The sequence below is a fragment of the Malus domestica genome, chromosome 13 (assembly GCF_042453785.1).
Source record: "Malus domestica chromosome 13, GDT2T_hap1".
In the NCBI taxonomy this organism is placed as follows: domain Eukaryota; kingdom Viridiplantae; phylum Streptophyta; class Magnoliopsida; order Rosales; family Rosaceae; genus Malus; species Malus domestica.
In genome coordinates, this window is record NC_091673.1 from 6,072,296 (window position 1) to 6,085,262 (window position 12,967).

Here is a 12,967-nt window from a genome sequence, read left to right on the forward strand (position 1 = left end):
CACTGATTTGCCTATTCTTTTATTTTTTATTTTTGTTGAACTTTTGGTTTCTGTAATTATAAAGTAAAGAAATTATTCGAATTAGATTAGATGTGGGCGGTGGCTATGTGTGGCTGGCTGCTGTGATTTGGGAGTGTTTTTAGTTAATGGGCGACATGGTACATTAGTTGTGGGGCAGCAAAGTCGAGCGGGATTAAGATAATAGAGCAGACAGAAGAGTTGATGTGTCATCGACAAAAAAATAAAACATAACAAATCACATGTTATATCAACACTAAAAATTAATCACATTGCAAATTTTCTTTAAAATTTTCTCGATCGAAGAAAAATACATGAGTCGATATATATACAATACAATAACCATATCTATTTATTGTTATATATGTAAGTGTTATTGGCACTTCAAAAACTCATTCTACACTCCTCACAAGTGTATTTTTCTTTTTAATTATATAAAGTTTGAAGTGTATAATCAAAATTTTGAAATGCCAATAATAATTCCATATATATATATATATATGAATTTGGAAACTAGCAAAGTGTGAAATTTGCGGACTAACTAAGAACAGATAAGTTGGAGAAATTGATTGGGCGTGTGTGCTGAGTGGAAAGTTGTGTGGTGCATTTCCAGTAAACAAAGTAGGAAAGCAAACCCTACCTATCTTTCGGCTTTCACACCACATTCCACCATGTCTTTTTTTTCAAATTTTTTTATTTATTTAGAAAGCAATTAGCAGCAAAATTACAGACACAATGATGGCTTCAGGCTGCTAGATGGAGAGATCGATCAGCCCCAGAAGGCAATGATGCGTGTGATGTGAACACATTGTTGGGTCATCACAACTTGCGGGCGATTGCTTTCACTGTTGAGAGAGACAGAGAGAGATGGAGAGGGACGATGAACTTTTGCCAAATAATTAGGCTTTCCTAACTTGATGTAATAGCAGTGGATGCGGAGCTGGTCTGTCGTATGTAACATGCATGCACCCATGCACGCATGATTCCGATATCAACTTTGGGTTCGGTTTTTAATTCCTCTGAAATCATTTCTCTGACGTCTTTTTGTAGGCCAATATATAGAAGAAGTATCATTGAGAGCTGAGAAACCTGTTGGGCCAAATATTGGCCTCTTCCAAATGCACATCAAGTCGTGTAAGTTGACATGTGTATGACGCACTTGGTGAATGTTAATGTCCCGTTTGGGATCTACTTACGTAAGACGTATTTATGCTCATAAGAGAGGTAAGCACTGTCAATTTAGAGGCGTTTGAGATTACTTATGTAGAAAACACTTTTATGACCCGAAAAATAAAATATTTATTGAAGAGTCTCCCAAGTCTCCTTTGGTTTTGTTGATCTTTATAACCTTAAAACTTGGTGTTCATGCTGACTCTTTGCCCCTTGGTTGCACCGAACTAGTGGCCAGTCTATTTCCAAATGTTAATCACGATAATTTTAAAGGTTTGTCACCCGGACCATGTTCGCAATTCCACATTGATGGGGAAAGAAGAAAGAATGAGTTTAAATATGATTACTCCACTTTAACTAATAACAAGACCTTTTATGATAAAACTCCGCACCTGACGAATTGGGCAGGTGGTAATTACCAAATTTGGGACAACATCGATCTTGTTAAAGTGGGCCAGTGGCGGATCTACAGAGTGACCTAGAGGTTCCAGGACCCCTCGTAGGCCCTAAAATGTGCTTTAAAATTATCTAGAAACCCCTGTACTCGAAGACGACGGCCAATGCAGGTTGCAGCGGCGTGGTCTTCAAGTAAACTGCCTTGAGAAGACCGACCGGTGAAGGCTGCAACGGCGGCGTCTTCAAGTAAACTACCTTGAGAAGACTGATTTTTACACGCTACCTTGGAGCGTGAGACAAGCTTTGTAGGACCATCAAGGGGCAGGCCAATTCTGAAAGTAGAGACGATAGAAAACATGTGAAATTCACGAAGAAGACGACCGTGCGAAGAAGAAAGAAATTTTGTTGTTTTAAAACTTTTGGCCCATAACGCTCGTTTAGGCCAATTGTTTGGTTTTCTTCGGTTTGCTGTATGTTTTTGGGCCTAATCTTTTGCTTAAGCTTTTGGTATGCTGGTTGGTGTGTCGCTTGTTTTCTTGTTTTCAAGGGCCACATTTTCTATGTGTAACTTTTTTGGGTCTTTATTTTGTAACTTTTCTTGTTAACTAATGAATTTTGTCACATCTCATACTCGACTTCGTCGTAGCACGATATTTTCCGTTTTGGGCCTCAGCCACGCCCTCACAGTTTTGTTTCTGGGAACTCACACGAGAACTTCCCAGTGGGTCACCCATCCTGGGAATGATCTTGCCCGAATTCGCTTAAGTTCGGAGTTCCAATGAAATCCGAAGTCAGTGAGTCCCCAAAAGACCTCGTGCTATAGGAAGGGGAGCATGTACATATAAGGCACATCACCCCCTCTCTGTTGGTCGACGTGAGATGTTACAAATTTTACCTTTGTAACATAAAAAAAATTTAAATAAATAAATAAATAACCCAAACCCCTAGCACGTCCCTCCCACCCCATGCCTTGCTGAACTTGATATTATAATTTACCAAAACAAAAAACATGATATTTATATTCATTTTGTGGGCTATGGTAGTGATTTTTTTCAATTAGGGGATTTGCAACCTTGGTAAAAAATTGTGGAAGAAAGGGTTGCATCAGACATTTGCATATGTATATTTGTTTATTCATTTGACTTTGGTTTTTCTGGTTGCAATTGCTTCAATGGAGATGAAAATTTTTGTTATGAATATCATTGAGGGTCTACTTCACAACAAAGTGAGATATCAATGGTTCCGTAAAGAGGACATTTTTCGCCATAATTTTTTTTCTTTATTATTAGGATCCCTTGAATCTAAAATCCTGAATCCGTTAGTGGAGCCCTGGCCCATTGATCTAAAATTCCAACAGACGGTGAAGACACAAAAGATAACACCTGTGTTATTCAATTTTTTATTTTATTTCAGATTCATACCCACATCACTTTCTGGTCTTGCTCTCTCTCTTCCCGTCTCATTGCCCATAATCTGGTTTCCGAATAAAAGAAGGGAATTGTTATAAGCACTTTAAAAATCTCATTCTACACTCCAAACTTTCTATATTATGAAAGAAAAATACACTTATGAGAAATGTAAAATGAGATTTTTGAAGTGCCAATAACACTTCTCTAAAAAAACTTTTTTCATATCACATTATCATAAAGAAAAAAAAAAGGTCAAAAGACTGTTTACTACTCTCATGTTTCATAGTTTTCAACATTTAGTACATCAATTTTTTTTCGTCCCAGAGTCATACCTAAAGTGTTAATTTTGGGACAGTCTCATACATCCGTTAGTCAAACTGTTAAGTCTGCCGTTAACTGATGATGTGGCGCCCATGTGGACAATGACTAGGCGCCAGTGTCATTAAAAAAATTAAACTATTAAAATAATTAATTATTAAAAAAAAAAAAACAAACCAGATTTGTCTTCCCCACCCCGACCCCCCCTTTTCCCTCTCTTCTTCCGTGTTTGCTTGCTTTATTCCCAGGCCCTATGCTTGCTTCCATTCCTAACCCCACAAACATGGAGAAAGGAAGACCCATCCCCACCATCGTCCGAGCACTCTTATCCCTTCGCCGGAGACCTCGTTGCCTCCATCCTTGATCTGGAAATATACGGCTTCTCTATCTCTATCTCTCTCTCTCTCTCTCTCTCTCTCTCTCTCTCTCTCTCTCTCTCTCTCTCCCTCCCTCTCCCTCTCTCTCTCTCCCTCCCTCCATCCTTGATTTGGAAATATTGCTGTGATTTTGCTGTGATTTTGGGGATGGGTCTTCCTTTCTCCATGTTTGTGGGAGATATCAATGGTGCATTCACGGCTGTAGCCTTCTCCGCCACCGCCACCCCCAGATCCGCGAGACTGAGCCTCATTGACGGCGGCGAAAGTTATAGTTTTGATTAGCTTTTATAAATCTTTAGTGCTGTGAAAGTTATAGTTTTGATTAGCTTTTGTGATTGAATTTTGGTTGAATTCGAAAACCCATATGGAAAATGTGCTGATTTTTTGTTTTTGTTGCGTATTTTATCTTCTGGGTTCTTCCAGATCTGACTCAAACATTGAAGCATGGACGTTTCTCGTCGATTTACGATCTTGGTTTTTACCATTTTGTTGATTTTTGAATCCGGGTTGCACTTGTGTGTGAAGCATCACAGGCTGAAGATGTTGAAGGTTTTGGTGGAATGTACAGGGAGAGGGAATTGAAGGTGGGTGTGCGGAATGGGTGTGCAGAAGAGAGAAAGAGAGGGAACTTTCGGGTCTAAAGCTTTCGAATGATCTGTTATTTGCAGATACGGTAGCTTTTTGTGTTGTTTTGAACTTAACAGCCAAATAAAAAATTGTTTCGCCTTCACTCACAGGATATGAAATCAAGAGTCTTGATTGTTTCACAAGTTGAGATGATGAGGGCCAAGCACATCTCAAGGGGATCACCAACTGAAGCTTATCAGCAAGTCCCTACGGCGAAACTCTCGGATTGTTCTCTCGAATAGCTCTGCAGGTTGTCAAGCCCGCTAGTAATGCCGTAAAAGCTCTCTCCTTTCACACTACTAGTCTTGTCAACTCGGCATGAAAAACACCATCGGGGGTTGAGGTAGGAGAGGTGCGAGAGAAAGAGTGTTGGGGGGTGGGAGAAGGGGTGGGTGATGGGAGGCTGGGAGGCTGGGCCCAGGTTAGATTTGGAGAAGAACGGTTTTTTTTTTAATTATTTAAATTAATTAATTTTATTTTATAAATAATTTATTTTTAATTTCCACGTGGATGACATGTGGCGCCCAGTCATTGCTCATATGGACGCCACATCATCAGTTAACGGCAGACTTAACAGTTTGACTAACAGATGTATGAGATTGTTCCAAAATTAACACTTTAGGTATGATTCTGGGATGAAAAAAAATTGATGTACTAAATGTTGAAAACCACGAAACTTGAGAGTAATAAACAGTCTTTTGCCAAAAAAAAATGCATGCACATGTTGGGAAACTGCAGATAAATTATGATGCTGCTGAGCTGTTGGGTTTGTATTGTATTATATCATGTGTATGGGATCAAATACGCAATACAATGATATGAATGGCATATAATTTATATTATATGGACGTGCATTTCAAGGTGATAGAACTGCAAAAAATACTCTCTCGATCATCTCGTCCACAGAGCGGTGCACTACGTGCACAATGTGTCAGTATAAAAAAGCATGAGAATCTATAGAGATTTTTTTAAAATGCTCGAAACACAGAAAGATATTTTATATGTTACTATATAAATGATAAAATGCATGTTATTATAAGTGTTACAACCCCTTTATTCAACTGTATTACGTACAAAAAGTTGGGGATTTCGGGTTTATTTTTCTTGCTTGTACAATAGGACTTAAATTTAATCCAATACATTGAACAACGTGCACGAATCCATTTGAAACTAGCAACTTCTACACCGGGTTACCCTTAGTACTTTATATACTCACCTGATTCGGCTCAATCAAAATGTCATATTTTTTCTATTAGCATTACAGTTTAGTGATATTTCTTTTTACTTAGAAGTGAAGGTCATATGTTCAATTCTAACCATAGACGAATTTGAATCAGATTATTGTTAGCCAATTGTGAAGCTAAGTCAATTCCCTTCCCTTAATGTAGATAATTTCGTTTATTAAAAAAAACCCAAGAAAAATTAGTTAACGTGTCTATTATTTTTTGGGTAATACGAGGGAAATTAAATGTGTAAATTAAATTTTGTAAATTAAATGATATGGAAGTTGATGATTAAATTATTCCTTAAGTGTTGATTAACGTGTTTATTCCTTATTGGTGACACATTATTTAGTTTACAAATTTAGTCTACCTAGCATTACTCTTAATTTTTAAGGCAATAAAACATGTGTAAGTTATGATTAGGCTAAAATCGAAAGATGAGTATATATTATATAGGGTACTCACTAATGAGTGTTTAAGTATTATTCTTTTTATACATACTATGCACGGGCATACGACGTTATGTAGTAATTGGAAAACTGAATTACAATATTGGCTTTGAATTTTAAAACAAATATTGAAAATCTCTAGCATTTTTAACAAACGATATTATCTACACTAAGAAGTGAGGAGTGAGCTAAACCTCACACTAGGCTAATCATAATAATGTGGTTCGAATTTGCCTTTAATAAGAATCGACCCTAAGTCATCTTATTTATAAGTGAAGATTAATAACATTAGATTGTAATATTAATTGGTGAAAATCTGTAAGATCCCACATCGCCCAGGGGTGAAGATCTTGTAAGCCTTATATGTATATTCTCATCTCTACCTAGCACGAGGCATTTTGGAAACTCACCGGCTTCGGGTTCCATCAGAACTCCGAAGTTAAGTGAGTTCGGGCGAGAACATTCCCAGGATTGGTGATGCGAAATAGATTAAGCACACAAATTAAACCCTCTTTTTGTCAAATTGTAGCAAAGATGTAAGTAGGGATCGTTCTAGACCGGGGATTAGGAGGGATTGCTAAACGCTTGGAAACTGACTTAAACACTTAAAAACAAAGTTAAAAACACTAAACTAGACTCAAAGAATGCAAAACTAAAAGTTAAAACACTTAAACAAACCTAAAACTTAAAACAGCAACTAGAAGGCTCAAAACTGCCTAAAAACCACTTTCTGGGCAGTTTTGAGCACCTACACTAATTTGGACGAAATTTGATGAAAACTTGAATCAAAATACTTAGAAACACAAATCAAAACACTTTCTAACTAATCTAAGACTTCAAATAAAAGGGGGATTTGTTTTGGACGAAAATTTAACACAAAACAGAAACTTGAAACTAAACAGATTGTAAAAACGATTTTGGTGAAATAGATGGATAAAAGGCTAGTTAGGAGGTTCTTCTCCACACATGTCACACTTGCAAACAAAACAATTTTCAGTTGTTCTTCCGATAAACTATGAATACTCAACGCCCCAAGTTAACCGTGAATTGCACTAATTAACCCTCAGTTTTTCCAGAATTTATCAAGTTGGATGATTGCATACGACAACTCAAAACATTCCCTACAAGTTCCCTACATGAATTGCATAATAGAGATACAAGCAAGAATCATTACGTTCTATGAAAAACATAAGCATTGACGAAGCATTTGTTACTATGAATTGCATGAAACTTATGCTAAGAATTCATTCAACGCGATCGTTTTCAAGCGATCTTCACTACTTGTGATTATAAGATTATAACTATTAGGTGAAACTCCCTCATAATCTAGCATCATATTCATGCATGAAAATTAAGCGTGCACTCTCAATCAACATACACAAATAAGTTATCAATCAAATAGATGAACGAATTGAATCCATAACTCATGAAATAACAACTGAATGTAATCGAATCAAATTGCAAGCATGTACATGGTTTCGAATCACCCCCCAACTAAGGGGGTTTAGTTCCTCATACTCACAACACAAAGTTTATTGAATTGAAACATCGAAGACATAAGAAAGATTACACCTAAAATGCCAAAGAAGTCCACTTTGAATTCTGCACAGAAAGCTCCTCTTTCTTCTTCTCCTTGTTGCGGCAGAGTTGGTTTAGGGGGTTTTTGGATGGGTTTGGATGACTTTGGATGAGGGAGAATGGTGGAAAACTATCTAGGATAGGTGTAGGGCACGGCTAGGAAGGTTTGGGGTCAGAGAATATGGATTTGGGTGTAGGTTGGGCTCGGCAAAGGTGAGGGACAGGTTCTGGCGTGAATGGAGTTTCTGGATGTGTTTTTGGTTTTTTAGAAGGGAGTTAGGATGGTAGGGTGGTGCGGCAAGGTGTGGGAGAGAGTTATGGAGGTGTGGAATGGTGTCTAAAGGTGGAGGATGGTGGCTGGAATGGATGAATGGCTGCGGCAAGGAAGGGATTTGGGTTATGGTGGCTGCGGCAAGGTGGGGAAAGGGATGTAGTTTTCTGATTTTTATGGAGAGGGCAGAAGATGTGCGGCTAGGGTGTAGAAATATATATATATAGGCACTTAAAAACCCTAGCAATTCAGATTAGAACAATGGGCTAGGGTTAAGGTTTGTAAAATAGGGCTTTTTGGATGGAAAGGTGCGGCATAGGCTTAGGGATTTCCAATCAGATTTTTGCATGTGAACAAGGCCTAGGTGCGGCTGAAACAATGGGCTAGGGTTAGGGTTTAGGTACGGCATAGGTCCAAGAGTTAAGGATGGGTCATCCAAAAGCCCAAAACCGAGAATAGAAACTCACGAAAATGGAAACCTCCAAGAATAGAAACTTCCAACTTTAGAAACTTTGGTTGCCAATTCCGATTTAGGAAAGATCAACCCAAAATGGAAACTTTTAGGCTTAGCTTTCCTACTTCAAGTAGGAAACCTCAAATCTTCAACTCTTCAATTTCATCCCAACCTTGCGTTCCAAGCATGTCCTTTTTACTTCAAGCTCACTTTCTGCTCCAAAAGCTCCAAACTGCATCATTTCATGTAATACGTCCGCTAAACCTGAAAACACAAGAAAGTAGCTTAAAAGACTACTTTAACGAAGAAAACATAACAAAGATGCATAAGAACTAGCTAACTAAGGCGCATAAATATGCTCCTATCAAATTCCCCCACACTTAGCTTTTGCTAGTCCTCGAGCAAAACAAACAAAAGAAAGAAAACAAAATGAAACAAACTAACCAAAACAAAACCTAAACCTTCCAACAATTGCCTCAGGGATTTCCAATGCACATGACATGTTAAAGATTGTTATCCCCACAAATTTGAGTCATCTTTACACAAGCACATACTTAATTAAAGCCACCACTTACTAATTCACAAGTAATCAATCAAAACAATGCTTTGAATGTAGTAACATGCCTTAGAGAATTCCCTCAATTCCTTACAAGATATACACTCTATTTTCACTCAGATTTTCTAACTCCACACCCTACACTAGTCATATGTGAGAAGATTGATGTAGAAATGAAAACGAATGCTCACATAAATGTATCACAAAGAACGCAATTTCTAGAGTTATGAAGCATGTTTAGATATGATCTCATGAATGGAATGCTACTACTTAGATGCGAGAACCAGTGACACCATATGCTCATACCAAATTCAAACTCCACAAATTGAAACACATAACACTCAAGATAGAAGTTAAGGGTTGTAATGGGGCTTGGGGTGTTGGTTAACAAGGAAAGGATAAGGAAAACAAACGTTCTTCAAGCAATAGTAAGCAAAGCAATGAAATTGAGACTTAGAATTCACTTAGAGTGCAGAAATTAACTTTAAAACACAAGGGAAAGATTTAAACAACTCCTTAGGGCCGAATTCATTGTTTTGGACCCTTACTTCAACAAACAATACTTTGGAACTCTTTTTCTCAACTTTTCAACTCTTTTTTCACACTTTTCATATTTTTTTTCTTCATTTTTTCTTTTTCCACGAATTTTTTATTTTCTTTTCTCTTTCCACACGTGCCTATGGCACACAAAATCACAAAAGAAATACTTCCCCCACACTAGTTTTCTGCCAACATAAATCAAAAGGAATTCAATTTGAATCATGCTTTACTATGCTTTAAGAACAAGGGTTTGGATGGTCCTAAACTAGGCTAGGTGAGGAAAACATGGGTTAACAAATAACGAAGGCTAACAAGGCTCAATGGGGTTAAAACCTACAAATCACAATGACATAGGGCACACGGCTTTTTGGCTAAGGTGGTGGTCACTACACAACTTCATCTTGAATATGTGTTATGCAAATCAATAACATGCTTTGAATGAAATGGGCATGAGTTCTAGCATTTGGAACTAAATGATGAAACGCCTTCTAAGTAGCAACCAAGCAAGGAATAATGAGATCATGCAACGACTTAGAAAACAAAGAATGCACAGATTTTAACTCTCCAAATAAGCGTTTAGGCTCAAGTCTCACAAGGTTGTAGCGTTAGTTTGAGTTCCTTCCTTCAAGCATGTTACAAAAACTGATTTTTTCTTTTATGATTGCATGTGAATTCATAAGTTATAACCACAACTAAACATAACAAAGAGTAAATCAAACTTTCATCCATGTTAGTCACTTTCTTTAACAGTCATGCACTTAAAAACCAAATCCTCATCATTGTGTTGGAAGGTACCCTAAGACACAAACAAACACAAAAACAACTCTTTTTGGGTTTTTAAAACAAATTTTTCAAATTTTTATGTAATTTTCGGATTTTTACTTCAAAACACACTAAAACACATCAAAACTGCTCAAAAACACTTAAAAACAGCAAGGAACAAGTCTTCAAGTTTAGGGTGATAAAATCCCACGAATTTGTATCTAAAACACTTAGTTACCCCCCCACACTTAAATCAAACATTGTCCTCAATGTTTCAAGCATAAAATCACACTAAACAAAAAGAAACACACAAACAGCAACTAAAACAACTAAATAGGCAGATTCGAAATAAATAACAAAGGGAAGAGTTTAGGAACGCAAATCTGGAATTGGAGTGATTCCGTGGTCTTCCTTTGTTGCATTGCATGGGTTGCCTCCCAAGTAGCGCTTTCTTTAACGTCGTACAGCCGGACGAAAAGCCCATTCACTCTCCATTTGTGCCCACGGCACCCAAAGAAATATCATCCACGGTTTGTTCGACAAAGTTCTCAAAATATGGCTTCAAACGATGTCCGTTCACTTGGAATTCATGACCTGTTTTGAGACTTTGAATCTGGATGGCACCATAAGAAGATATGTTAGTAATAACAAACGGTCCAATCCACTTAGAACGTAACTTACCGGGAAACAACCGTAAACGGGAATTGAACAATAGCACTTTCTGCCCAATTGAGAATGATTTCCCACGGATCATGTTGTCATGGAAAGCTTTGGTCTTTTGCTTGTAAATGCTTGCATTATCGTACGCCTCAAGCCGTATCTCATCAAGCTCATTCAATTGCAATCTCCTTTGACTTCCTGCTTCCTCGAGGTTCATGTTAAACTTCTTAATGGCCCAAAGTGCTTTGTGCTCCAATTCAACAGGAAGATGGCACGCCTTGCCATAGACAAGTCGGAAGGGGGACATCCCAATGGGGGTTTTGTACGCCGTACGATACGCCCAAAGTGCATCATCTAACCGTAAGCTCCAATCCTTCCTTGTTGGCCCCACGGTCTTCTCTAGGATTTGCTTGATCTCACGGTTAGAAACCTCGGCTTGCCCATTAGTTTGAGGATGGTAAGGTGTAGAAACCTTATGGGTGACACTGTATTTCCTCAATAACGCTTCAATAGTCCGATTGCAAAAGTGTGACCCTCCGTCACTAATGATCACTCGTGGCATTCCGAACCTTGCAAAAATGTTAGTTCTAATAAAATCTGCAACCACCTTAGAATCATTAGTCCGGGTGGCCTTGGCTTCCACCCACTTTGACACATAATCAACCGCAAGCAAAATATATGTAAAGCCATACGAAGAAGGAAAAGGACCCATAAAATCAATACCCCAAACATCAAAAATTTCAACATTTAGGATAGAAACCTGCGGCATTTGGTCCTTTGCACTAATACCACCCATTCGTTGGCATTTATCACATGTTAAGCAAAAAGTTTTAGCATCTTTAAAAATACTCGGCCAATAAAATCCACATTGTAACACCTTAAGGGCTGTGCGTTGTGTACCAAAGTGCCCTCCACATGCATATGTGTGACAAAAACTCAAAATTGAATGACATTCAGAATCGTGCACACAACGACGTATAATCTGATCGGGGCAAAATTTCCATAAGTACGGATCATCCCACACATAAAACCGTGCATCATGCCTAAGTTTATCACGTTGGTGCCTAGTGAACTCACTTGGAATACGTTTTGACACCAAAAAATTAACAATATCGGCATACCAAGGCGCACTAACCTTAATGGACAGCAATTGTTCATCGGGGAATGTCTCCAAAATCGGCAAAGGCTCCTCATTATGCACCATTCGGCTTAGGTGGTCAGCCACCACGTTTTCACTTCCCTTCTTGTCCCGAATCTCTATGTCGAACTCTTGAAGTAACAATATCCATCGAATAAGCCGTGGCTTGGCCTCCTTTTTGGTGAGCAAGAACTTCAGAGCTGCATGATCAGTGAAAACAATTACTTTAGTTCCAATTAGATATGATCGAAATTTATCTAAAGCAAAAACAACGGCAAGGAGTTCTTTTTCCGTAGTGGAGTAGTTCAATTGTGCATCGTTCAACGTCCGTGAGGCGTAGTAAATGACATGCGGCCTCTTGTCCTTTCTTTGTCCTAAAACAGCTCCTAAAGCATAGTCGGACGCATCACACATGAGCTCGAACGGTAGACTCCAATCCGGTGGGACAATGATGGGTGCCGTGGTCAACAACTCCTTGAGTTGTTTGAATGATGCTGTGCACTCCTTGGTGAATTCAAACGCCACTTCTTTTTGTAGGAGTCGGCAAAGAGGTTGTGCTATCTTCGAGAAATCTTTGATAAACCTACGATAAAATCCTGCATGGCCAAGAAACGAACGAACCTCTCTAACCGAAGTCGGAGAGGGTAAGTGACGTACAAGATCTATTTTCGACTTATCAACCTCAATACCCTTTTCAGAGATTATATGACCTAAAACGATACCTTGTTTAACCATAAAATGACACTTTTCCCAATTAAGCACAAGGTTAGTTTCAACACAACGTTTTAGGATCACACTTAGATTATGTAAGCAACTATCAAATGAATCACCAAAGACGCTAAAATCATCCATAAACACTTCAATTATCTTCTCTACATAATCAGAAAATATACTCATCATGCATCTTTGAAATGTAGCAGGTGCGTTACATAAACCAAAAGGCATGCGACGATATGCAAATGTACCAAACGGGCATGTAAAAGTGGTTTTTTCTTGGTCCTCAGGTGAAATGACAATTTGA